Here is a 23,911-nt window from a genome sequence, read left to right as displayed (position 1 = left end):
CCATCACAGTGGGGCCTGGCTGAAATTCAACCTTTTACTCCAGTAATTAACAACACCCACACTGTAGTGTACACACACACACGTACAGTATATTCACACGAACATGCACGCCGCCTTAACAATGTCACAGTGTGCCTTGGAAAGCTGCAAAAAGTAGAAGTAAAAAACAATATTACCATTAAAAGGTGAGGACAACTGTTGGCACTGCAGCAATGATTATCTCATAATTAGAGGAGACAAAGCGCTCCCTCTATCTAGTGGCAAAACACTGTAATTACTGCGCTGACAGAAAATCAAAGGCTACTTTGTAAGCAGCATGTAAAATTAACATTTCGGGCCCTCAAGCTGTATGTCCTGATTAGAAACATATTAAATCAATGCATCGCTAACTGCTGTGCATAAATACGTCCCCTCCTGAAGGAGGCTATAATTGCGAGAGCAGAAATAGTGGGTTCCAATTTCAGAAGGATATGGCTTTTATAGTAATTTATTGTAATGGCACTATTAGGCGCTAAACACACACTCCTATTGTTGCGAGCCAAGTGCAGTTTTGCACGCAATGATGATCAAAGTATGTTCAGCTTGGATGTTTGGAGCATAATGAGGAGCTCAACTGCTGTAGTTTTTACATATGTGTTTTACTACTTGCTAAAATGAGACTTTAGCAGGAAAAAACTGTCATTTAAATCCTTCAGATATATTTATTGTTTACAGCACCCCTCGCGGCTCCGAGAGGGACAAGCGGTAGAAAATGGATGGATGGATGGATATTTGTGTTACTTATTACCCCTAACTATACTTTTATTTTATAGGGGAACTGCACTTTTTGGGGGGAATCATTCAAAATCCTTATGTGAGGCAAGCACACATACTCTTTTATTTTTGTATGCATTCTATTTCGTAAAAACACGCTAGCAAAAGTCAGCTAACAATGGAGCCAATGGGAATCGCTCTATTCCGCCTATACAGGGCTCTAAAAACATCCAAAAGCCTCCATTAACGTTTTATATACATGCTGTTAGTACCGTATTTTCCGGACGATAGAGCGCATCAGGATATAAACCGCACCCACTAAATTTTAGTAGAAAATATTTTTTTTAATTTATTAGCTGCACCGGACTATACGCCACATATATATATATATATATATATATATATATATATATATATATATATATATATATATATATATATATATATATATATATATATATATATACGTTGTGAAATGAGTTGTTTACACAGAAAGATTTTGTAAATGATTATATACATACCTTAATTATTTCCAAACGGGGTGTGTAACACGGCAGTAAAGCGGATGATCAAACAAAACAGAAGCCATCGTCATGTACCCAAGAGGAGAAAAGGTGAGGCCTTTAATCCCAGGAACCCCATTCCTACCGTCAAGCATGATGGTGGTAGTACCGTATTTTTCGGACTATAAGTCGCTCCGGAGTATAAGTCGCACCGGCCGAAAATGCATAATAAAGAAGGGGAAAAAATTGAGAAATTTATTTGATAAAACCCAACACCAAGAATAGACATTTGAAAGGCAATTTAAAATAAATAAAGAATAGTGAACAACAGGCTGAATAAGTGTATGTTATATGACGCATAAATAACCAACTGAGAACGTGCCTGGTATGTTAACATAACATATTATGGTAAGAGTCATTCAAATAACTATAACATATAGAACATGCTATACGTTTACCAAACAATCTGTCACTCCTAATCACTAAATCCCATGAAATCTTATACGTCTAGTCTCTTACGTGAATGAGCTAAATAATATTATTTGATATTTAACGGTAACGTGTTAATAATTTCACACATAAGTCGCTCCTGAGTATAAGTTGCACCCCCGGCCAAACTATGAAAAAAAACTGCGACTTATAGTCCGAAAAATACGGTATTATGCTCTGGGCCTGTTTTGCTGCCAATGGAACTGGTGCTTTACAGAGAGTAAATGGGACAATGAAAAAGGAGGATTACCTCCAAATTCTTCAGGACAACATAAAATCATCAGCCCGGAGGTTGGGTCTTGGGCGCAGTTGGGTGTTCCAACAGGACAATGACCCCAAACACACGTCAAAGGTGGTAAAGGAATGGATAAATCAGGCTAGAATTAAGGTTTTAGAATGGCCCTCCCAAAGTCCTGACTTAAACGTGTGGACAATGCTGAAGAAACAAGTCCATGTCAGGAAAACTAACAAATTTAGCAGAACTGCACCAATTTTGTCAAGAGGAGTGGTCAAAAATTCAACCAGAAGCTTGCCAGAAGTTTGTGGATGGCTACCAAAAACGCCTTATTGCAGTGAAACTTGCCAAGGGACATGTAAGCGAATATTAACATTGCTGTATGTATACTTTTGACCCAGCAGATTTGGTCACATTTTCAGTAGACCCATAATAAATTCATAAAAGAACCAAACTTCATGAATGTTTTTGGTGACAAACAAGTACCGTATTTTTCGGACTATAAGTCGCAGTTTTTTTCATAGTTTGGCCGGGGGTGCGACTTATACTCATGAGCGACTTATGTGTGAAATTATTAACACATTACCGTAAAATATCAAATAATATTATTTATCTCATTCACGTAAGAGACTAGACGTATAAGATTTCATGGGATTTAGCGATTAGGAGTGACAGATTGTTTGGTAAACGTATAGCATGTTCTATATGTTATAGTTATTTGAATGACTCTTACCATAATATGTTATGTTAACATACCAGGCACGTTCTCAGTTGGTTATTTATGCGTCATATATCGTACACTTTTTCAGCCTGTTGTTCACTATTCTTTATTTATTTTATATTGCCTTTCAAATGTCTATTATTGGTGTTGGGTTTTATCAAATAAATTTCCCCAAAAAATGCGACTTATATATGTTTTTTTCCTTCTTTATTATGCATTTTCGAACGGTGCGACTTATACTCCGGAGCGACTTATACTCCGGAGCGACTTATACTCCGAAAAATACAGTATGTGCTCCAATCAGTAGTAGAAATTATTGGAAACTTAAGACAGCCATGGCATTATGTTCTTTACAAGTTGTCAACTTTTGACCGCGACTTTATATCATTTTTTATAATTCACAGTCAAATGTTCTTTAGGTCTAACAATTCTGAATCCTGCCAACATTTTTTACAGAACATTTTTTTAAATTTTTAAACATGAAATCCATGCAATAATTGCACATCAACTGTGTGTGTATGGGGTGGTGACATTTGGGTTTAGGGTGGGATGGGTGTCCCTTTAAGAGTGTTGTGCATGGGGCCCCAGAATTTGGTGCTACGCCCCTGCCTGTATATATACCACTTTTGGGGGAGGTTTTGGTTTTTATGCCACCCTACAAAAGGTTAATTAATTAAAGAGTAACTCAGGCTTTAAAAAAAATCCAGTGCAGAGAAAAAGCAAAGGCAGGTTGTGCCTTTAGCGACCTCTGCTGTACAAAAGAGATGCTGCAGAATTAGAATGGAAGCATAAAGCAGGAAGTGTAGCACCTTGGCCTTCAGGTTGCAGTTGAGTTGTGTTGTTCCGCGACTTCACCGTCTCCCCAATGAGCCCTGAGGTAAACAAAGCATGTTAGCATGATTACACACCGCTTCCCTCCAGAAATCCTGCAAATGAATTCTGAATAATGAACAATCCCACGCCGTCCGCCCTGGAGGCCCCGCTATAGTCTGCGAGCAAAGTATGACTACACCGTATAGTTCGCTTCAAACTAATTTACATCGCTGCGTTAATTATTTCACAGCAAAACAACCAAAAAAAAAACTTCTTAATTATTCTTCTTCACACTGCATTTCCCGTGCACATAGCCGCCTTAAGTGCAAATAAAGCCACCCATCTGTTTGTAATTACAAGCACATTATTTAAGACGTTGTGGCTAATCATTTTGACTGCACATTCCATTAAAACGAGTGGATTTTGTACTCGTGCATGGAGACATGAATGAAGTTTGCGTCCAGAAAAGGAAAGTAGACAAAAGCACTGCGGCAGAGCTCCGCGCTTTTTATTCGCCTAATCCCCAAATTCAATGATGTTTGACGCAGGCAATGTTGTAGCGCGCCTGTCATCACGCCTTATTTCCCCGTGGTGTGCATGCAGTCGGATAAGCAGGCGGCTTCCATAAAAACCAGTTCGAGAGACATCGTGCGACACGTTTCTACGTAGCCTCGCCGCGTTCTGAACCCCGGGGGCGGTAGAGAAACCTAATGACGGGAGGATGATGGCGACTCGAGCCAATTTCCAGATGTTTAACTTGTAGATCAGCCACGAGCTTTAGCTTTAGAGGTTTCCTCATTTGCGCCGCCATGAAACTTTTTTGACGAACCAAATGTGAAATAAGTGAAGAACGAAGGAAATGACTGGATGAATTACATGTACAATAGTACCTTGACTTGAGAGTGTTTTGAGATCAGAGGTAATTGTTCTGCTGTAAGTTGCGAGAAAAAAATGGAGTTACAAAATGTCAGAGTGAACCCCGTAAAAGTCAAAAGTATTTGGCCACCCATCCAAATGATCAGAATCAGGTGCCCTAATCACTTGGCCCGGCCACAGGTGTATAAAATCAAGCACTTAGTCATGGAGACTGTTTCTACAAACATTTGTGAAAGAATGGACCGCTTCACGTATGTCCTGGTGATACTACCAATTAAGGGTATGTACCGTATTTTTCGGAGTATGAGTCGCTCCGAAGTATAAGTCGCACCGGCTGAAAATGCATAATAAAGAAGGAAAAAAACATATATAAGTCGCACTAGAGTATAAGTCGCATTTTTGGGGGAAATGTAATTGATAAAATCCAACACCAAGAATAGACATTTGAAAGGCAATGTAAAATAAATAAAGAATAGTGAACAACAGGCTGAATAAGTGTACGTTATATGACGCATAAATAACCAACTGAGAACGTGCCTGGTATGTTAACGTAACATATTATGGTAAGAGTCATTCAAATAACTATAACATATAGAACATGCTATACGTTTACCAAACAATCTGTCACTCCTAATCGCTAAATCCCATGAAATCTTATACGTCTAGTCTCTTACGTGAATGAGCTAAATAATAGTATTTGATATTTTACGGTAATGTGTTAATAATTTCACACATAAGTCGCTCCTGAGTATAAGTCGCACCCCCGGCCAAACTATGAAAAAAACTGCGACTTTAAGTCCAAAAAATACGATATCCAATTCTAAGTAGATACAGGATCATACATTAGTCATAATTAAAGTTGTCTTGTGTCTAGGGGCGCATTTCATTGATTTATAAACAAGAATAAAAAGACAAAAGGTTTTATGATATTAAAAAATATTGACATAATCATTGTAGTATCGACTTTGTACGGCTCTTGTACTTTGTATCGTTACAGTTGATGTCTGTGTAGATCCACTCATTTGTTTACATTCAGGAGCGCTAGCTTGCGGTTAGCTATTGTATCCTCCTACGGTGTGTAGTGAAGCATGTTTCGCTATTCCTCGTCCTGTAGGGATGATACTTGTAAGAACTGTAGTCTATTTGTCACCATGGCGGCGAAAATTAGTGATTTAGAGGTAGATTAAACACTACTGACTGCGGATGGACATTAGCTGCTAGCTGGCTAACAAGAACAAGAAGTCAGAGCTAAGCACCTCTTGCAGCTTATAGCTTCAACTTTACCGTACGTTTTTAAGCCAAAATGCGTCCATTCTCTCTTTTCTATCTCCACACTGTTTCTGCTTGTAAGCACTCCATGCGTGTGCGTTTCCCAACTTGCGTCTCTGGTCACTAAACAATGTTACGACTGTGCGCCGTTATGTCCAGAAGAAGAAATACCGGTATTTTTCAGATGCAATATAGTACCGTTTTTAATCAAACCTGGGCATTCTGCGGCCCGCGGGCCACTTCCGGCCCTTTGTGCGTCCCTGTCCGGCCCGCGTGAGGCCAATCATAAATTACAAAATAAATTTTAAAAAGTATCTATGTCGAGTGTGCAATACAACGTACTGCTTTTGTTTTGAAAAGCGTTATTTTTATTACTTCCGTGTGGACGTATGCGCGTGCGTGATTGTGAGTGAATGTGAACAGCTGCAATCACAAATTACAAAATAAAGTTGAAAAAACATCTATGTCGTGCGCGCAATACAACTGTGCTGCTTTTATTTTGAAAAGTGTTATTTATGGAAGTATGTCCGTGTGTAACCTGTTAGTGAAGGTGCACAGCGGCAAGTGATGCACGGTTACTCCCAAGACGCTAAAAAGAGAAAAGTTGGCGTGTTTTCAACAAGACATGGACTGCCAAGCAACGTTCCCTCTAAGGTGCGCGCCTGCGCAATTGCGCACTGCTCAAGCGTCCTCTGCGCACAGCAAATATATGCCGTGCACCAAATCAAATCCCATCTGAATTCTAAACAAAATAAACACATTTATTCTGTGTAATTTTGCAATGCAACTCTGAGTGACAGTGACAACAAGCGGCCCTAACGGTGTTCATCAACACCGTTCAATTGAACACCGTTCAATTATTGTTACGTCTATCGAAATGCTTCGAGGCCAGGAATTATATCGATCACTTTATTGAGCAAAACTGTTTATATTCGGCCATAAACACACCAAAAACATGAGTAAAACACTTCTATCTCGAAAAACTCTTCATTTTCTGCCGTACAAACCAGGCCAAAACCAACTTGTCATCCGTCACCAACACGCATACCACTGGTGCGTTTAGGGCCACACAAAAAGTCGGACAACTCAAACACCACACAAAGTTACACTATGACTCCTCAGTCATATCTGTGCTTATTTTACTGTCATTTATTATTAATGTTAATTTATTTATATTAATCATGGAATGCTGTTACTAGAGAAAGTTACAGGAATGCACACTTCATCCTATGCTTACATTTCATTGTGCAACATGAGGATGTTTAAGGGGAACTAAATGTGATCTCTGAAAGGGGTACAAATGATTTCTAAAGCAGTGCTTTTGGTATAAAGTTAACCCCTACCCTACAGGCTACTGTTTAGCATTGACAATGTTATAGGGCGACTCCAAATTGACCATCGCATACACAACAAAGATGCACATTTGATAACGTAAAAGTCTACTCTCAGAGGTAAACAGTGTACATTATTATTACATTAAGTCATAGAACTATTGTAGTTGTAGTGTTTTTATTAGGGCTGTCAAAAATGGCTAGTTAGCTCATGTGATTAATCACCAAAAATGAAGTCATCAATTATGTATGTATGCAGATTAATCACAGAATTTATATTGACCGCGCATAACCGTGGATGGTTACAAAGATGAGTGAGGCGGCTTGGACTGGTGTGCTTGCTGGCAAAATTCACTTCAAAATACACCCAGACGGGACTTTAGATAAAAATGTAATCAAGTTTTGAGAAAATGATTGCAGTGCATTTAGGGTTGTACGGTATACCGTAATTAGTATAGTACCGTGATACTAATGAATCACATACCGCCTCTGAAAAGTACCGGTCCGCCATTTTTTCTGTTAAAATAAAGCCAATAATGCAATTTTTTGTGGTCCCCTTTATTTAGAAAAGTACCGAAAAGTATCGAAATAATTTTGGTACCAGTACCGGTACCAAAATATTGGTATCGGGACAACACTAAGTGCATTCAAGTAACACGTTCAAATGTTTCACCCGTAGACATTCTGGCAATAAAATTCCATTTGTCTCAAAATATTGGGCTCTTTTTTTAAAGTTAATTTAAATTATGCAAGCGAGTAATACCCCGTAATTACTCATGATTAATCCAGATTGAAAATTAATCCGATTTTAAAAATGAATAATTTGAAAGCACTCGTTTTTACACACTATTTCTTATCTGGAAGTTTGTTTTGCCTTTTAAAAAGCAAGTTACATGTTAAAATGATGCTTTTTGTGGGGCTAGGCAATTAAAGCGATTTCAATTCATTTCAATGGGAGACGTTGATTTGAGATACAAGTGATTTGAGTTAAGAGCTTTGTCACCGAACCAATTAAGCTCATAACTGGAAGTAGGACTGTACAACTAAGCAGGCTAAATAAGTAGAAACGCCATCTGTGGTAGATGGTGTGGTTGGAAGGTTGTGGTGAGAACTTCATGCAGACATCATGATTTCCCAAAGGTGACTTACTTAACAACATGGTGCATCTCTACTTTGCACGCAAACACACAGAACATGTTTTTCCGGTCTTTCTAATATATTCAATTACTTTTGGCGAGGTGCCACGAGTAGATTTGTCGCTGCTTGATCGCCTCTCACTTTTTTACACAAATTTAATGGGACTGTCTGTGAATGTAGTTAACTTAGTACAGTAGATGGCACTGTTACCAGATGGGAAATAACAAATTATTGTCGAAAAAGCTTAAAATTGAATCAAAACCCAATTAGAAAAACATTTTCTCCCCCCATTCAATACTGATATTTGGCCTTGAGCAGTGCCGATTTTGATCCGATACAATACTACACATTTTTATTATTTTATAATATGGAATGTTAAAAAAAAGGCTGGATCAAGTGAAATATCTCAAACAGTATGAAGAACACTACCTTTTTTATTATTAACCATTTGGAATTTGCATTATTTTTTTATTTGGTGACACCTAGTGGCCACAATAAGTCATTACGTTAAAGGGGTAATTTGATTTTTTTTCCTATTTTTAAAACACCTCCATTTGGTCCACATAACATGTAAGGGTGGTTCTTTGGTCAAAATTTTGCATAAATGTTACTGTAAAGACATATCTCCAAATCACTTTTTGCCTCCCGCTGGAAACAAGACATTTTGAGAAACAAGAGTTTTGAAGATGCAAATGAACCTCTCTTCTTAATTGTCCCTTCCTTCCCGCCCCAAAGGCCATGTTTGTAGTATGAGAGAGAATCTTCCTGCAAGATGTGGAATGACGCAGTAAGTTGAATAATGCGGACACGTTTGTTACTGGATACTTCCGAATACACTTCTGCCTTGGAGACTTTGTATCTGTAAGTAATATGCAACTATAATTATTTGACACTTTTTTACATTGACAAATGTGTTCAATTAAGGACACTTATTACGTATGTCTAGCTTGAGTGCTACTGTGCGTTTAGCTGTTGTGTAGCTGCTAGCTTCTCGTAGGCTATAGCCTACCATATTTACCTTTTGTAAATAACTTCATTAAAACACAAGAAAAAGAGAGTCATTAAATAACAGGCTGTCCAGCTTTGCACAGTTAAACTGCTGCAGGACGGCATGTATCGCAGATTTTAGATGTTCGCCGATATCATACGTTACTTGTCTAATTGCTGCTTTTTGGCCCGTTATACTAGATCAATATCAGATAGGGACACCCTAACTCAGGACGCTACTCTAAGTTAACTACCATAGAGCGTGTATAGTAGGGGTGTAGGAAAAAAATCGATCCGAATTTTAATCGCGATTCTCACGTTGTGCGATTCAGAATTGATTGTCATTTAAAAAAAAAATCGCTTTTTTTTGTTTTGTTTTTTAATTTAATCAATCCAACAAAACAATACAAAGCAATACCACAACAATGCAATCCAATTCCAAAACCGACCCAGCAACACTCAGAACTGCAATAAACAGAGCAATTGAGGAGACACAAACACGACACAGAACAATCCAAAAGTAGTGAAACAAAAATTAATATTATCAACAACAGCATCAATATTAGTAAAAATTTCAACATAGCAGTGATTAAAAATCTTTCATTGACATTATCATTAGACATTTATAAAAATAAAAAAAAAAGAACAATAGTGTCACAGTGGCTTACACTTGCATCGCATCTCATAAGCTTGACAAGACACTGTGTCCCATATTTTCCCAAAGATAAAATAAGTCATATTTTTGGTTCATTTAATAGTTAAAACAAATTTACATTATTGCAATCAGTTGATAAAACATTGTCCTTTACAATTATAAACGTTTTTTTACAAAAATCTACTACTCTGCCTGCATGTCAGCAGACTGGGGTAGATCCTGCTGAAATCCTATGTATTGAATGAATAGAGAATTGTTTTGAATCGGAAAAATATCATTTTTGAATCGAGAATCGCGTTGAATCGAAAAAATCGATTTATAATCTTATCGTGACCCCAAGAATCGATATTGAATCGAATCGTGGGACACCCAAAGATTCGCAGCCCTAGTGTATAGTATAACTTATAATGATAAATGATAAATGGGTTGTACTTGTATAGCGCTTTTCTACCTTCAAGGTACTCAAAGCGCTTTGACACTACTTCCACATTTACCCATTCACACACACATTCACACACTGATGGAGGGAGCTGCCATGCAAGGCGCTAACCAGCACCCATCAGGAGCAAGGGTGAAGTGTCTTGCTCAGGACACAACGGACATGACGAGGTTGGTACTAGGTGGGGATTGAACCAGGGACCCTCGGGTCGCGCACGGCCATTCTTCCACTGCGCCACGCCGTCCCTTATATTTTATTTTCTAATAAACTACAAGCACTGTTGGAGGTAAAAGCTGCCACACGTCAAAGAGCGCCCCCACCTGGCTATAAAAACAGACAAAAGTGTGTTCCTAATTCTGGAAACAAAAGCGAGTGTGTTCTATTCATGGCAGACTTGGCGATAGACAACGGAGATGACAATTTTCGGACAAATGAAGATTTACAACCTTATCTTTTTGAAGCTGAATATACGGAGGATGAACTGCTGCTTATAGAAGCGAGCACAAAGAAAGAGTGAAACGTTGGAGCAGATGGAAGGCAAGAGAGGGAGGTCGGCATAATTTGCCAGCATAAATGTGGAACTTGGAGCCAAGCTATGCTAACATAAATGGTGTGCTTACCCAAAATCAACTTAAAAAAGCTTTCCCAGCCAGCTGGACCAAAGTGACAAATGTCCATCAAATTTGTCACTGTAATATTGATCATGATACATGCGACTACAGTACTTTAGCCAGCTGCAGGGTTTCCCCTTAATGTAATTGAAGTGGCGCGCCGCCTCGGCATTCTGATTACCACCACACTTTCAAATTCTTTTTTTTTTTTTACTTGAAAATAAATTAAAGTAATAGAATACATTGTAGCCCCCAGAATAAATCACAGAGTCAGACGATATTTTTAAGTTTTGTTATCACTCTAATGATAACAAACGGCACAATTCCAACAGGTTTTACCTCCCGTGCAAACACTTTCATCTCATGAGTCCGCGCTTTCTCGGACACACAACAACACTTCTTCATTCTCCGCCAATCACCTTTCAGGCACGGACGGTGTGTTTGCGATCATGGGAAAAACTGACATCATATCTAAACCACACGGACATAAAACATTAAGTGATTGTTACAGTATGAATTTATATATATATATATATATATATATATATATATATATATATATATATATATATATATATATTAGGGGTGTAACGGTACACAAAAACTTCGGTTCGGTACGTACCTCGGTTTGGAGGTCACGGTTTGGTTCATTTTCGGTACAGCAAGAAAACAACAAAATATAATTTTTTTGGTGATTTATTTACCAAATTTGTAAACAATGGCTTTATCCTTTTAACATTGGGAACACTATAATAATTCTGCCCACGTTAATCAACATTAAACTGCCTCAAGTTGTTGCTCAGATTAAATTAAATACAAAACTTTTCTTCTACATATAAAAAGTGCAACATTAAACAGTTTCAAGTCAACTCATCATGTTTAATTTATTACAGCATTTGGGAAGCCTGTAGTTGATTTGTATTATGTAAATGTTATATTTTTATCAACATGTGATAGCAGGGACCCTGCCATTCAAAACTAGGCTGCTCCATTACTAATGATTCATGTAACTATAGCTGAAAAAATAGTACAATAGCAATAGGAGAGACTATTCATCCCTGAACACCATGGAGTTCAAGTGAAATAACAGACAGACAAGGCTTTGCTGTCCCTCACAAACACACACACACACACACACACACACACACAAACGCACACACACACACCGCAAAATGAGCTAACGTTACGCTAAAAGCTAATTACCCTTCACCTCAAGCCAGGACTGCGAGCGAGCTGAGCTGCAGTTTAAGTTTCTAGAACGTCAACGGGCTCATAGTGATGCTACTGGTAGTTGACTGCGAGGTGTTTATTATAATCTGGGGAGAGTCCGCTGCCTTATGCTCACCTGCTAAACACCTACCTGCTCGACCTGGACCATTGACTACATGTGCTCTGAATACGCACTGCTGATTGGCTGTTACTGCTCTGAATACACACTGCTGATTGGCTGTTACTGCTTTGTATGTAACCAATCAGATGGTTGTGTGGGTGGGACAATGCTGGGTGCTGAGACAGAGGCAGAAGAAGCAAAGCAGCTTGTTAAGACTTTAGCTTAGAAACTCGTTCGGTACACCCCCGTACCGAACTGAAACCCCCGTACCGAAACGGTTCAATACAAAACACGTACCGTTACACCCCTAATATATCCATCCATCCATTTTCTACCGCTTATTCCCTTTGGGGTCGCGGGGGGCGCTGGAGCCTATCTCAGCTACAATCGGGCGGAAGGCGGGGTACACCCTGGACAAGTCGCCACCTCATCGCAGGGCCAACACAGATAGACAGACAACATTCACACTCACATTCACACACTAGGGCCAATTTAGTGTTGCCAATTAACCCATCCCCAGGTGCATGTCTTTGAGGTGGGAGGAAGCCGATATATATATATATATTGTTATATATATATATATATACACATATATACACACTGTATAGCCTATTATTTTCGCACTATTGACAAGTGATGTACCAAAAACTTGACCACTGAAAAAAGACTGATCACCAAAAACCGCGCTACCAAAACCGGATGTAAAGAAAATGCATGCCATTGTGACTGTCATTGTGTTGTCAGCATGTCTGCAATGTGGAAGTATTTTTTATATATAGTGCAGATATACCCGCGGACAGCTGTTTACAAAATGTGCAAAAATTAAGAGGACAGTGGCGGCTTTTAAGAAGAGAAAGTCCCAATATATCGGGTCTGCAACCCGTGGCTCTTTAGCGCTGCCCTAGTGGCTTGCTGGAGTTTTTCAAAAATATATCAAAATGGAAAAAGATGGGGGGGAAAATGTTTTTGTCGTTTTAATATGGTTTCTGTAGGACAAACATGACCCAAACATCCCTAATTGTTAGAAATAACACTGTTTATATCAAACATGCTTCACTGATGAGAGTGCCGTTTTGTCCGACTAATTTTGGCGGATCTTGAACTCAGAGTAGTTTGTTTACATGTACAACTTTCTTCGACGCTGCCACAGAAAGACGCGTTTTATGCCACTCCTTATTTGTCTCATTTTGTCCACCAAACTTTTTATGCTGTACGTGAATGCACAAAGGTGAGCTTTGTTGATGTTATTGACTTGTGTGGAGTGCTAATCAGTCATATTTGGTCAGTGCATGACTGCAAAATAATTGATGGTAACATGCTATTTAGGCTAGCTGTATGTACATATTGCATCATTATGCCTTATTTGTAGGTATATTTGAGCTCATTTAATGTCCTTTATTTATGTCCTCTGTGTATTTAATTTATATTTGCATGTCTCATGACACATTATTTGTATGTAATATTGGCTGCATTTCTGATAATGCCATGTTGTTCCAGAACACAGCAAACATTAACCAGCTTTCCAAAGATTGTAATAAATCCATTAGTAGAAGACAGTGTTGGGTTAGTTACTGAAAACCAGTAACTATTTACAGTTACTAGTTACTTTATTTCAAAAGTAACTCAGTTACTAACTCAGTTACTTAAACCAAAAAGTAACGCGTTACTGTGAAAAGTAACTATTTAGTTACTTATATGTATTTTTTTATTTTTTTATTTTAAGGCCCCATTTAATGCCCTTTTAGCCTTCATTTCAGTACTGTTATTGCACTGAAGAATAATACAATCTGTTGATCAACTTGACATGCATTTGCATCACTGAACTCTGCTAAGCAATGTGGTCTACACGCAACACAGAAAGACTAAGATATATTTCAAAGGGCCGATTTGTTTCAGGCCAGAACAAATTGACAAAACTATTTTAAATAGCTGCAACATAACATACATAAGTAACAAACAGCATAATAACAACATAGCTGTAAACCAAGGAAGGCACACACTACATACACAAAGCCTAACCAGGCGTTTTTTTATCTCAAGGAATTCTGAAATAAAATCCTGTCTGAAGCCCAGAACACTCTACGCATTTCCCCAGTTTTAGTTTAGAGAAAAGGAAAGATTGGCCTGGCCCACTAGCATCTCTCTTTATGTTTGTGAACTTTATAGTCTATACATTTAGAGTGATGTGATAATCAAACACTCTGGAAGTCTAGAATGAAAGAGTATGTAAGAGAATTGACAGAGTGTGTACCTTCAGTGTGCAGTGCCTCGTTAAAATCCAGCCGCTGTTGGAGGTGGAGGTGAAGTGTGTGTCTCTTTACTAGCTTCGTCGACGCATGTTGGTTTTGTAGCGGTTTCAGCAGATTTGAATTGCTAGGATAGGATCTTTGATACAAGTCACAACTTACATTCAACTAAAATGTTCTTTTCTTTGTGGTCGACAAAAGAAAAGTATTGAGAATATCTCCATTTTAAGAAACTCGGCTTCGGGCTTCGCCATGACGTCTTGTTGGTAAACACAGACACGCCCCCTCCCACACACACACACACACACACATACACACAGACAGCGCGCGGTCTCTTTCTTGTCGCCTCTTCCGCAGTGCTGCAATAAAGCACTCAGATCTTCTCAGTTTCTAGCCGATACTACATAAAAATAACGTAAAATAACGCCGTAACGCATCATGTAGTAACGGTAACTGAGTTACTGAATATAAAAAATAACGCGTTAGATTACAATTTACCGCCGAAAGTAACGGCGTTACAGTAACGGGTTACTTTGTAACGGGTTAGTCCCAACACTGGTAGAAGACAGCCTGCCATTTCCTTTAACTTGGACACACACATCTATACCTTTGGTCATTCTAAGACAGTAATTTCCAGGAGTTATCTCACCTTCTGAGAAGCCTCAATTTTACTAATGTTTTCATCCATCCATCCATCCATCCATCCATTTACTACCGCTTGTCTCTTTTGGAGTAGTGGGGGGTGCTGTTTTCCTATGTTGTAAAAATGTGTAGAATAAATATTACATTTCTGTCAACGAATATTTCCGTCAGACTGCGACACATAGTCATTTTGATAGTAGGCTATAATAGCTACTATAGACATTTACATCATGTGTTGCCTTTATTATAACTCTTACATAAGGCTTTTAATTTTTTGTGGCTCCAGTCCAGACACAATTTTTTTTTCTTTTTTTGGTCCAATAGTGCTCTTTCAACATTTTGGGTTGCAGACCCCTGTAATACAGTGGTCCCCAACCACCGGTCTGGGGACCGGTACCGGTCCGTGGCGCATTTGCTACCGGGCCACAGGGAAACATTAAATAATTTATATACGACTGCATTTTCTCCGACTTAACTGTCCCACTAGACACACCAGTAAATAAGCTTGTTTATACTGTAGATGTACAATAAAACTCCTGATAGGAAGTTGCCATTTGTTATATTTGTTATAACATGATACAATGCACATTAATGAACATATAAAATATAAATGTGACAGACTGTAGCCAAAGGCTGATTTCCATCTGCATTTCATTGAAAATAAACACACCCAGGGCCCCCACTAATTCAACGTTATAGTGAGTTGTATTTTTCATGCACTTATTTTTGCTGTATTTATCTGGCACGAGTGGAAAGCCGGTACCTGAAAATAATGCCTACATTAAACCGGTCCGTGGTGCAAAAAAGGTTGGGGACCACTGCTATAATAGATATATTAATTATCCTTTTTTTTTTTTACAGTCCCTAAAATTCATAAAGAAATAGGCCGCAAGTCATTGAAGCCCAAAGTATCATCTGATTGGAATAATCTTCTTGCTTCTATAAACTTCTTTTTTTTCCCATCTTTAAATCAAATTTCTGTTCCCACTTGAAAACAAGTTGTTCTGGTTTCTGATTTTGAAGTTGTATTGTATTGTATTGTAATCTGCTGTAACGGTTTATGTCAATGTGTGTGAGCGGGTGTGATGTGGGGTAGGGATGATACTCGAAACTGGCTTTCCCGGTTGTTCGATAAGAAAAGAACCGAGTCCTCGGACTTGAATCCCTTTTTGAGAACCGGTACCCGTTATCGAGCCCACTATAGTAAAGAAAAAGAGTTGGTTCCCTGGGAACGAATCCCGTCCCGGACAGAAATACCCCTTGAGATATCACAAGAAATGACGTCACGTAGCTCAGTCATTCGGCGCAGATAGGGAAAGCAGGAAAAACAATGGACCGGAAAAAGCGCTCCAAGGTGTAATAAAGTTCAAAACAAAAGGTATAATCCAATGAATAACTTTACTGAGAGATTTGAGCAGGGTACAGACAAATGACGAACACTTTTACGACCAACCGGAAACATAGCAACCAGGCTAGCAACGCACCTCCTTTACGGCAGCTGTCGCAACGTTCTTAAAGCAACCGCAGCACATACATATATATACAACATATCTTCCTTTTTTAACTTTTGTTTTTCTTTCCTTGTAAACAAAACAAAATCACGCTGTATATGTGTTGTCTGTCTAATAAATAATGCAAACGAGGCGTGTTGGCTGAGTTCTTGATGTTTACTTTCACAGCGTGCTCATAACCTCATTCTTAGCTGCCGGCGTGACAACATGCAACAACACTTTTCGGGGCTACCGCGCATGCTTGTCACTCCCGTTGCATGCTGGGTAGTGTAGTTGTTATATTCCCTAGCTCATAACATCACATCTTTCCCCCTATAAAGAAATAATGTTAACTCAATAAAGTGTATTTCTTTTTTTAGCTTTAACTTTTCATTTTTTAGCATTGTAACCACATTTGCAAACAACTTTTCTCTTCATAGAATTTTCTTTCAATAAAGAAATAAAGTGCAACAATGTCAAAGCATCATAACAAACAGTTATGTCAAATAGCAGCAGAAGTGCCCTTTGTGGAGAGCTGTATTATTTTCAGTTTTGTGCCTAAGGGACTGATTTTATTTAACACTATATTATTATTTATACACCTATAGTGATCACAGAGACAGGTTGTTTTTGTGTTACTGTATATATTTGTTTTTCTGAAAAATCCCACTTAATATACTTTGGGTAACAACAGTCAATATTTATTATTTATTTTATTATTATTTTTTTAGGGGGGTAACCGTCAATATTTATTTATTTATTATATTTTATTTTTTTCTTATATAATAAAAGTGAGCTTTTGTTAAACCAAATATTGTGTGTTTTTTTCCATATACAACAACCTATCTGGACTCGATAAGAGAATCGATAAGGAATCGGTTCGATAAGAGGATTCAATAAAAGGCTCAAACTTGATAATTTCTTATCAAACATCATCCCTAATGTGGGGTGCTGTGGAAGTGGTAGAGCAGTGTCTTTTTGTGTAGGTTGTGTTTCATTGTAGTTTTCTCATTTCTGTATTTGTGTTGGGAGATGCTGCATCTCAAGGGGCTATCCTAAATAAAATTGAAATACATTTACTTTTTCACCCTCCGTTGTTTCCTTAACGCTGATTTCCTGCACAAGCGATGACGATCCAGCGGCGAGATGCTGCCAAGAAAAGAGGAAAGTAGCAATTAACCCATCTCTTGGCCCACAGGCGCACATCCAGTGTGCCGCTCGCAGCTTCTCTGCTTGCTGGCTGGCAGAAGTCCTGGCTTTGGCAGCAGGGACTTAGGAGGAAAGTGATGAACATGTGGTGCAGGCAGACAGAGGCTGCCACTATACAACAAGTGCCTGAAAGCTTCATTATGTCCCAGCTGTTGGACTTCGCCCTCAGCGAAAGCAGCCATGACAGAATGATGTTATCGGCTAATACGAATAATAATAAACTCTCCTTCTTTTCTGTTCATTTGCGGGAAAACATGGCTTATTAAAAGTGTTGCTTGGAATAGACAGCAATATTATTTCTTATTAATGGGGATTTCTATGTTTAGCTAAAAGGGTGGTCGATACTGCACATTTTGCATCAAAGCGATACCAAGCTAATAGTATTGCTGATACTGTTACTTTTTGATCTACATTTTCTAAGATCACTAAAGGATTTTACCTTTCATTTGTTGATCCACGGCATAAACACTTGTATGCGGTTGTAAAGGGTCAGCGGCATCGCGTCCATTCAAAGGCCCGTATAGATAATTGCTAATTTAGCATCACTTCTAATGCCATAATCGTGACAGGTTTACGGCCGTATTTCTAAACTGACCGTACAACTTAAGTTTATATTGTAGCCAAACTTTTCCCCCCATTGATAGAATGTCTCAAGAAAATTAGGTTTTTCATAGTTTTTGTCTATTTGTTTAGTTTTGTTTACTTTTTTAATAGGCGTCAGTGTAGTATTTGTTTTACTGTTCATATGTGGTAATTTATAGTAAATACAAAACGTTACATAACTTGAGAAATAATAAGCTAGATGTCTAATTCTAAATGTGTTCGAACTGCATTTTTGTTTGTTTTGTTTTTTTGTGTTGTAGTCAAGTGTGATGTGTATTTTTATAATAAAATATAAATATTATAATATTTTTATATTTGAATAGTTTATTTTATAAAACATTTTGAAATTAAGTCATTTAAAAGATACACAATAAATACATTGTTTTATTTTATCATAAAATACAATTTTAAAAAATACAAGAAAATCATAGTATTCTATATTTTATTATTCTATATATTTTGTTTTTGTTTGTTCATTTCTTTGTATTCTACAAAAAACAAAATAAAATCAATAATTTCAAAAATAATATTAATTGTATTTCATATTCCAAAATTGTTATTTTCTTGTATTGCATTTTATAAAAATTCAATCATTTCAAAAAATTATAATAAAATATTAAGAATTGTATTATATAGTAATACAATTAAGCAATTCTAAAAAAAAAAATTAATTATCCTTCATGATTGTCTTAAACTTTTGTTTATGGTTTCCTTAGTTTCGGTATTATTTCCTGTTTAGCGCTCTTATTTTTGTATCCATTTCTTGTTTGCTGAAATTTTTTCATAACTTGTAAAAAATAAATAAACCATTATTTCTTAATATGTAATTATATAAACAACTGCATTTTTGTTGGTTGGGTTGTTTATGCACACACTCAGGCTCTCATAGCCAAATCTACTTCGAGTTAACATGAGTAATACAGTAATCCCTCGTTTATCCCTGTTAATTGGTTCCAGGCCGGGCATGGTTCATGAATTTCTGCTAAGTAGGAATTATTCATTAGAAATGGAATATTGTTTATGGCTAGAGTATAAAAATACTGTACACGACTTTGTAAATATAATTTTTAACATTCTAGGACATGAAACAACACCCAAATGACCAGGCAAAACCTTGTTTAAGGCCACAAACAGCTCTGTGTTGATCATAAATTTAATCTGAACAAAATGGGGGGTTTATTAGTGCACAATTAAACAATATATGAATACAACATGTACGGATTTAAATTGATGTAAAAAAAGGAAAAAATGGTGATATCGTAATTACAATATCGATTCAATACCGATCCTCCCATGGTATCGATACTATCGATATTTGGATGGAGCCGCTCACCACTACATTTAACTAAGGCCCCGTTTACACTAAGGTTATCCGGGGTACATCCCACCTAACCTTATCCGTGTCCACACACAAAAATGCCACCGTTTAAGACCCCCTCGCCCTCCGTCCGCCGGTGCAACGCAACCTAGTACGCATGCACGGAAAATGCACACGTCATAGTCACCTCCAGTGTTGCTTTGTGTGCAAGTTCTTAAATTTAACTTATCTGAACAATATCCAGTGTGGTGGTATTTCAATTAATTGTAATCCAGTGCGCTGTGGGGCCCTATTGTAGTGAATCACACCTGATCCATCATAAATTAATCAAATCTTTATTAGACACGTAAACAATGTGATAAAGAACATTTTACATCAATCAATCTAGGGATCTAGATATCTGGTCAGGACACTCCTCACTCGTTTGCCTTCACCTTCATTGTCCATTCATTTTTGGTGACTTTATATACTCTGGACCTAAACGTTGAGTCCGCGACATACATGGCGAACAATAACTGATACAGTCTGCTTTGCCAGTCCAAATGCATTCAATGTTTTCCGTAGTCTTCCCTTGACAAAGCAAACGCTACCTTTTTTATCACATCCACGGAAGGCCGCATTCTCGTTGTTTCTCCTTCGACAAATGGACAAAGTTTTTCGGTATATAAAATCACAGCTGACTTGGACATTCGAAAGTTTTCTTGCCGTTTGAGAAGTGTTGTATCCCAAATAGCTGCAATGGCTTTCTCTTAAGGTATTCATGTGTGATTTCCACAAGTGTCTGTGCATGTAGAGAATGTGTGTCAAACTCTGGCCCGCGGGCCAAATATGGCCCGCCGTGTAATTTAATTTGGCCCTTGAGGCAATATCAAATTAACATTAGAGCTGGCCCGCCGGTATTATACAGCAGCGGTGCCGCTGTAACACCGCGTTCACCGCTAATGCTCATACTTGCCAACCCTCCCGATTTTCAGTGCACCTCTCGAAAGTCTCCCGGGGCAACCCTTCTCCCGAATTTCTACCGATTTCCACCCGGACAACAATATTGGGGGCGTGCCTTAAAGGCACCGCCTTTAGCGTCCCCTACAACCTGTCGTCACGTTTGCTTTTCCTCCATACAAACAGCGTGCCGGCCCCTGTCACATGATATATGCAGCTTCTACACACACATAAGTGAATGCAAGGCATACTTGATCAACAGCCATACAGGTCACACTCAGGGTGGCCGCATAAACAACTTTAACACTGTTACAAATATGCGCCACACTGTGAAACTACACCAAACAAAAATGACAAACACATTTCGGGAGAACATCCGCACCGTAACACAACATAAACACAACAGAAAAAGTACCCAGAACCCCTTGCAGCACTAACTTTTCCGGGACGCTACAATATACATCCCCAGCTACCACCAAACCCCGCTCACCTGAGCCCCGACAGAAATGAACTAGCATCCCAGAAAAGATGGCAGGTATCTCGCTTGGGGACATCAGACTAGATCAGTGTGTCGCAAACTGACCAGTAAAAAGGCCTGAATAGTTGATTTATTCATTGTTATTTTATTTTCTAATTTATTAGCCTGTGGAAAAAGTTAAAGGCCTACTGAAATGCGATTTTCTTATTTAAACGGGGATAGCAGGTCCATTCTATGTGTCATACTTGATCATTTCGTGATATTGCCATATTTTTGCTGAAAGGATTTAGTAGAGAACATCGACGATAAAGTTCGCAACTTTTGGTCGCTGATAAAAAGCCTTGCCTGTACCGAAAGTAGCAGACGATATGCGCGTGACGTCACCGGTTGTGGAGCTCCTCACATCTGCACATTGTTTACAATCATGGCCACCAGCAGCGAGAGCGATGCGGACCAAGAAAGCGACGATTTCCCCATTAATTTGAGCGAGGATGAAAGATTTGTGGATGAGGAAAGTGAGAGGGAAGGACTAGAGGGCAGTGGGAGCGATTCAGATAGGGAAGATGCTGTGAGAGGCGGGTGGGACCTGATATTCAGCTGGGAATGACTAAAACAGTAAATAAACACAAGACATATATATACTCTATTAGCCACAACACAACCAGGCTTATATTTAATATGCCACAAATTAATCCCGCATAACAAACACCTCCACCCTCCCGTCCATATAACCCGCCAATACAACTCAAACACCTGCACAACACACTCAATCCCACAGCCCAAAGTCAATCAATCAATCAATCAATCAATCAATGTTTATTTATATAGCCCTAAATCACAAGTGTCTCAAAGTACCATTCACCTCCCCAAAGTTCATACAGCACATATATTTCCCCAAAGTCACCAAAGTTACGTACGTGACATGCACATAGCGGCACGCACGTACGGGCAAGCGATCAAATGTTTGGAAGCCGCAGCTGCGTACTCACGGTACCGCGTCTGCATATCCAACTCAAAGTCCTCCTGGCAAGAGTCTCTGTTGTCCCAGTTCTCCACAGGCCAATGGTAAAGCTTGACTGTCATCTTTCGGGAATGTAAACAATGAAACACCGGCCGTGTTTGTGTTGCTGAAGTCGGCCGCAATACACCGCTTCCCACCTACAGCTTTCTTCTTTGCTGTCTCCATTGTTCATTGAACAAATTGCAAAAGATTCACCAACACAGATGTCCAGAATACTGTGGAATTTTGCGATGAAAACAGACGACTTAATAGCTGGCCACCATGCTGTCCCAAAATGTCCTCTATCAGTGACGTCACGGCAGGATATTTCGGCGCGAAATTTAAAATTGCAAATTAGTAATGTGTTGCAATGTTAAGATTTCATCATTGATATATAAACTATCAGACTGCGTGGTCGGCAGTAGTGGGTTTCAGTAGGCCTTTAATGTTGATATTTACCTCAGAAGGCTGCAAATAGAAAAGAGGCATTCCATTTTTATTTAAATTTTATTTGATATGCCATTGATATTTTTTAATTATTATTATTATTATTTGAAACTCGATTTTGCATGTCACTATAAAGTTATATAAGCCTTGCTTGTTCAATATTCAATGCAAAACGTGTTTGGGTCCCTATTAAAAGGTTAATTTGTTCCGTTTTAAATTTCGGCCCACTCTGTATTTGAGTTTAACACCCCTGATGTAGAGGAAGGAGAAACACGGGCATGTCTGGATGACTCGCCTCCATATTTCCAGTGGTTAGCTCGGTGTTACGAAACCGCATTATTATGAAGCTGGCTGTGGCGCGTTTTTTTCTGATGTCACTTCCTGTGTGGGGCGCGGTCTTTCTGACGTCACTTCCTCTCCGAACTCAGTTTGTAAACGATCAATGAGTCCTTACAAAGCTAAGAGCCGGAGATTCAAGAAATACACAGTGCACTTACCCGTGTAAAAAATTATCCAAGGAGGGGGACCTTAAACGATGGTTTAGTGTGGCTGAAACGGGGTTTAGGTTAAATAATTATTCGTTTAAGGTGTTATCAGGCTCAGTGTAGACATAGCCTATGGGCCATTCCACTGAATCAGTCTGATTAGTTTGTTGAAATTCTGGCAACTTTTTATCATTTCTATACAAGGTTCCTAAGCAGGGCAACCCCAAGCTAAATTGGGGCCCAAACCATTATTTTATTTGGACCCCCCCGTCCCATAATACAACTTTTTTTTTTACACTTTTTTATTTATGTGAAACAGTTTTTAGAATTTTTCAATCAAACTTAAATGTAATTTGTTTTAATGGATATAAATTGTTTTGTGTGCTAAATGACAATCATTAAAACATAAATCTTCCTAAATCAACTCTAATCGGAATTGGAACCCATCAGCACTCCCTTTCAAGGCAGCCATTTTAAGTCATCGACACATTCATGAAAACAGTACACAAATATCGTTTTTTTTTTTTTCAGAAACATAGTTATGTTTAAACATAACTATCCCCCATATAAACGAGTTCTATAAGAAGTTAAACATAGTTTACTTACAGACGTACCTTTACCAAGGCTTGTTAGAACGTACACGACTTGTCTGCTTCTCATTCTGACCAAATCTGACTTCCTGGAAGCGTCAAATACGGAAGTGCGCAGAAACCAATCATTTGCAGTAACGTCATTTCGCCACAAGATGTCAGTGTCTACATCAAATGGCCATACCATAATAAATAACACAACTGTAATTATTTATTATTTAGTCTGTTTTCATTTATTTATCATCAATTAAATTACGTGTTGGCATGATTATACTGTATGTATAATCTATATCTATATTATAAGGCCTTTAAAGG

The 23,911-nt window shown here is 38.3% G+C and overlaps 1 long non-coding RNA gene across 1 annotated transcript; it reads right to left on the bottom strand.

The window, feature by feature from the left end:
- Positions 1 to 3,510: 3,510 nt before the first annotated feature.
- Positions 3,511 to 23,672, bottom strand: LOC133615756 (uncharacterized). The gene is made up of 3 exons (XR_009816764.1): positions 23,621 to 23,672; positions 17,608 to 17,676; positions 3,511 to 3,573 (listed from the first exon to the last, which is right to left on the bottom strand). It is a non-coding gene; the product is annotated as an uncharacterized lncRNA (long non-coding RNA).
- Positions 23,673 to 23,911: the final 239 nt, after the last annotated feature.

The sequence above is a fragment of the Nerophis lumbriciformis genome, linkage group LG15 (assembly GCF_033978685.3).
Source record: "Nerophis lumbriciformis linkage group LG15, RoL_Nlum_v2.1, whole genome shotgun sequence".
Classification (NCBI taxonomy): Eukaryota; Metazoa; Chordata; class Actinopteri; order Syngnathiformes; family Syngnathidae; genus Nerophis; species Nerophis lumbriciformis.
This window is presented reverse-complemented; position numbering and strand designations above follow the sequence as displayed.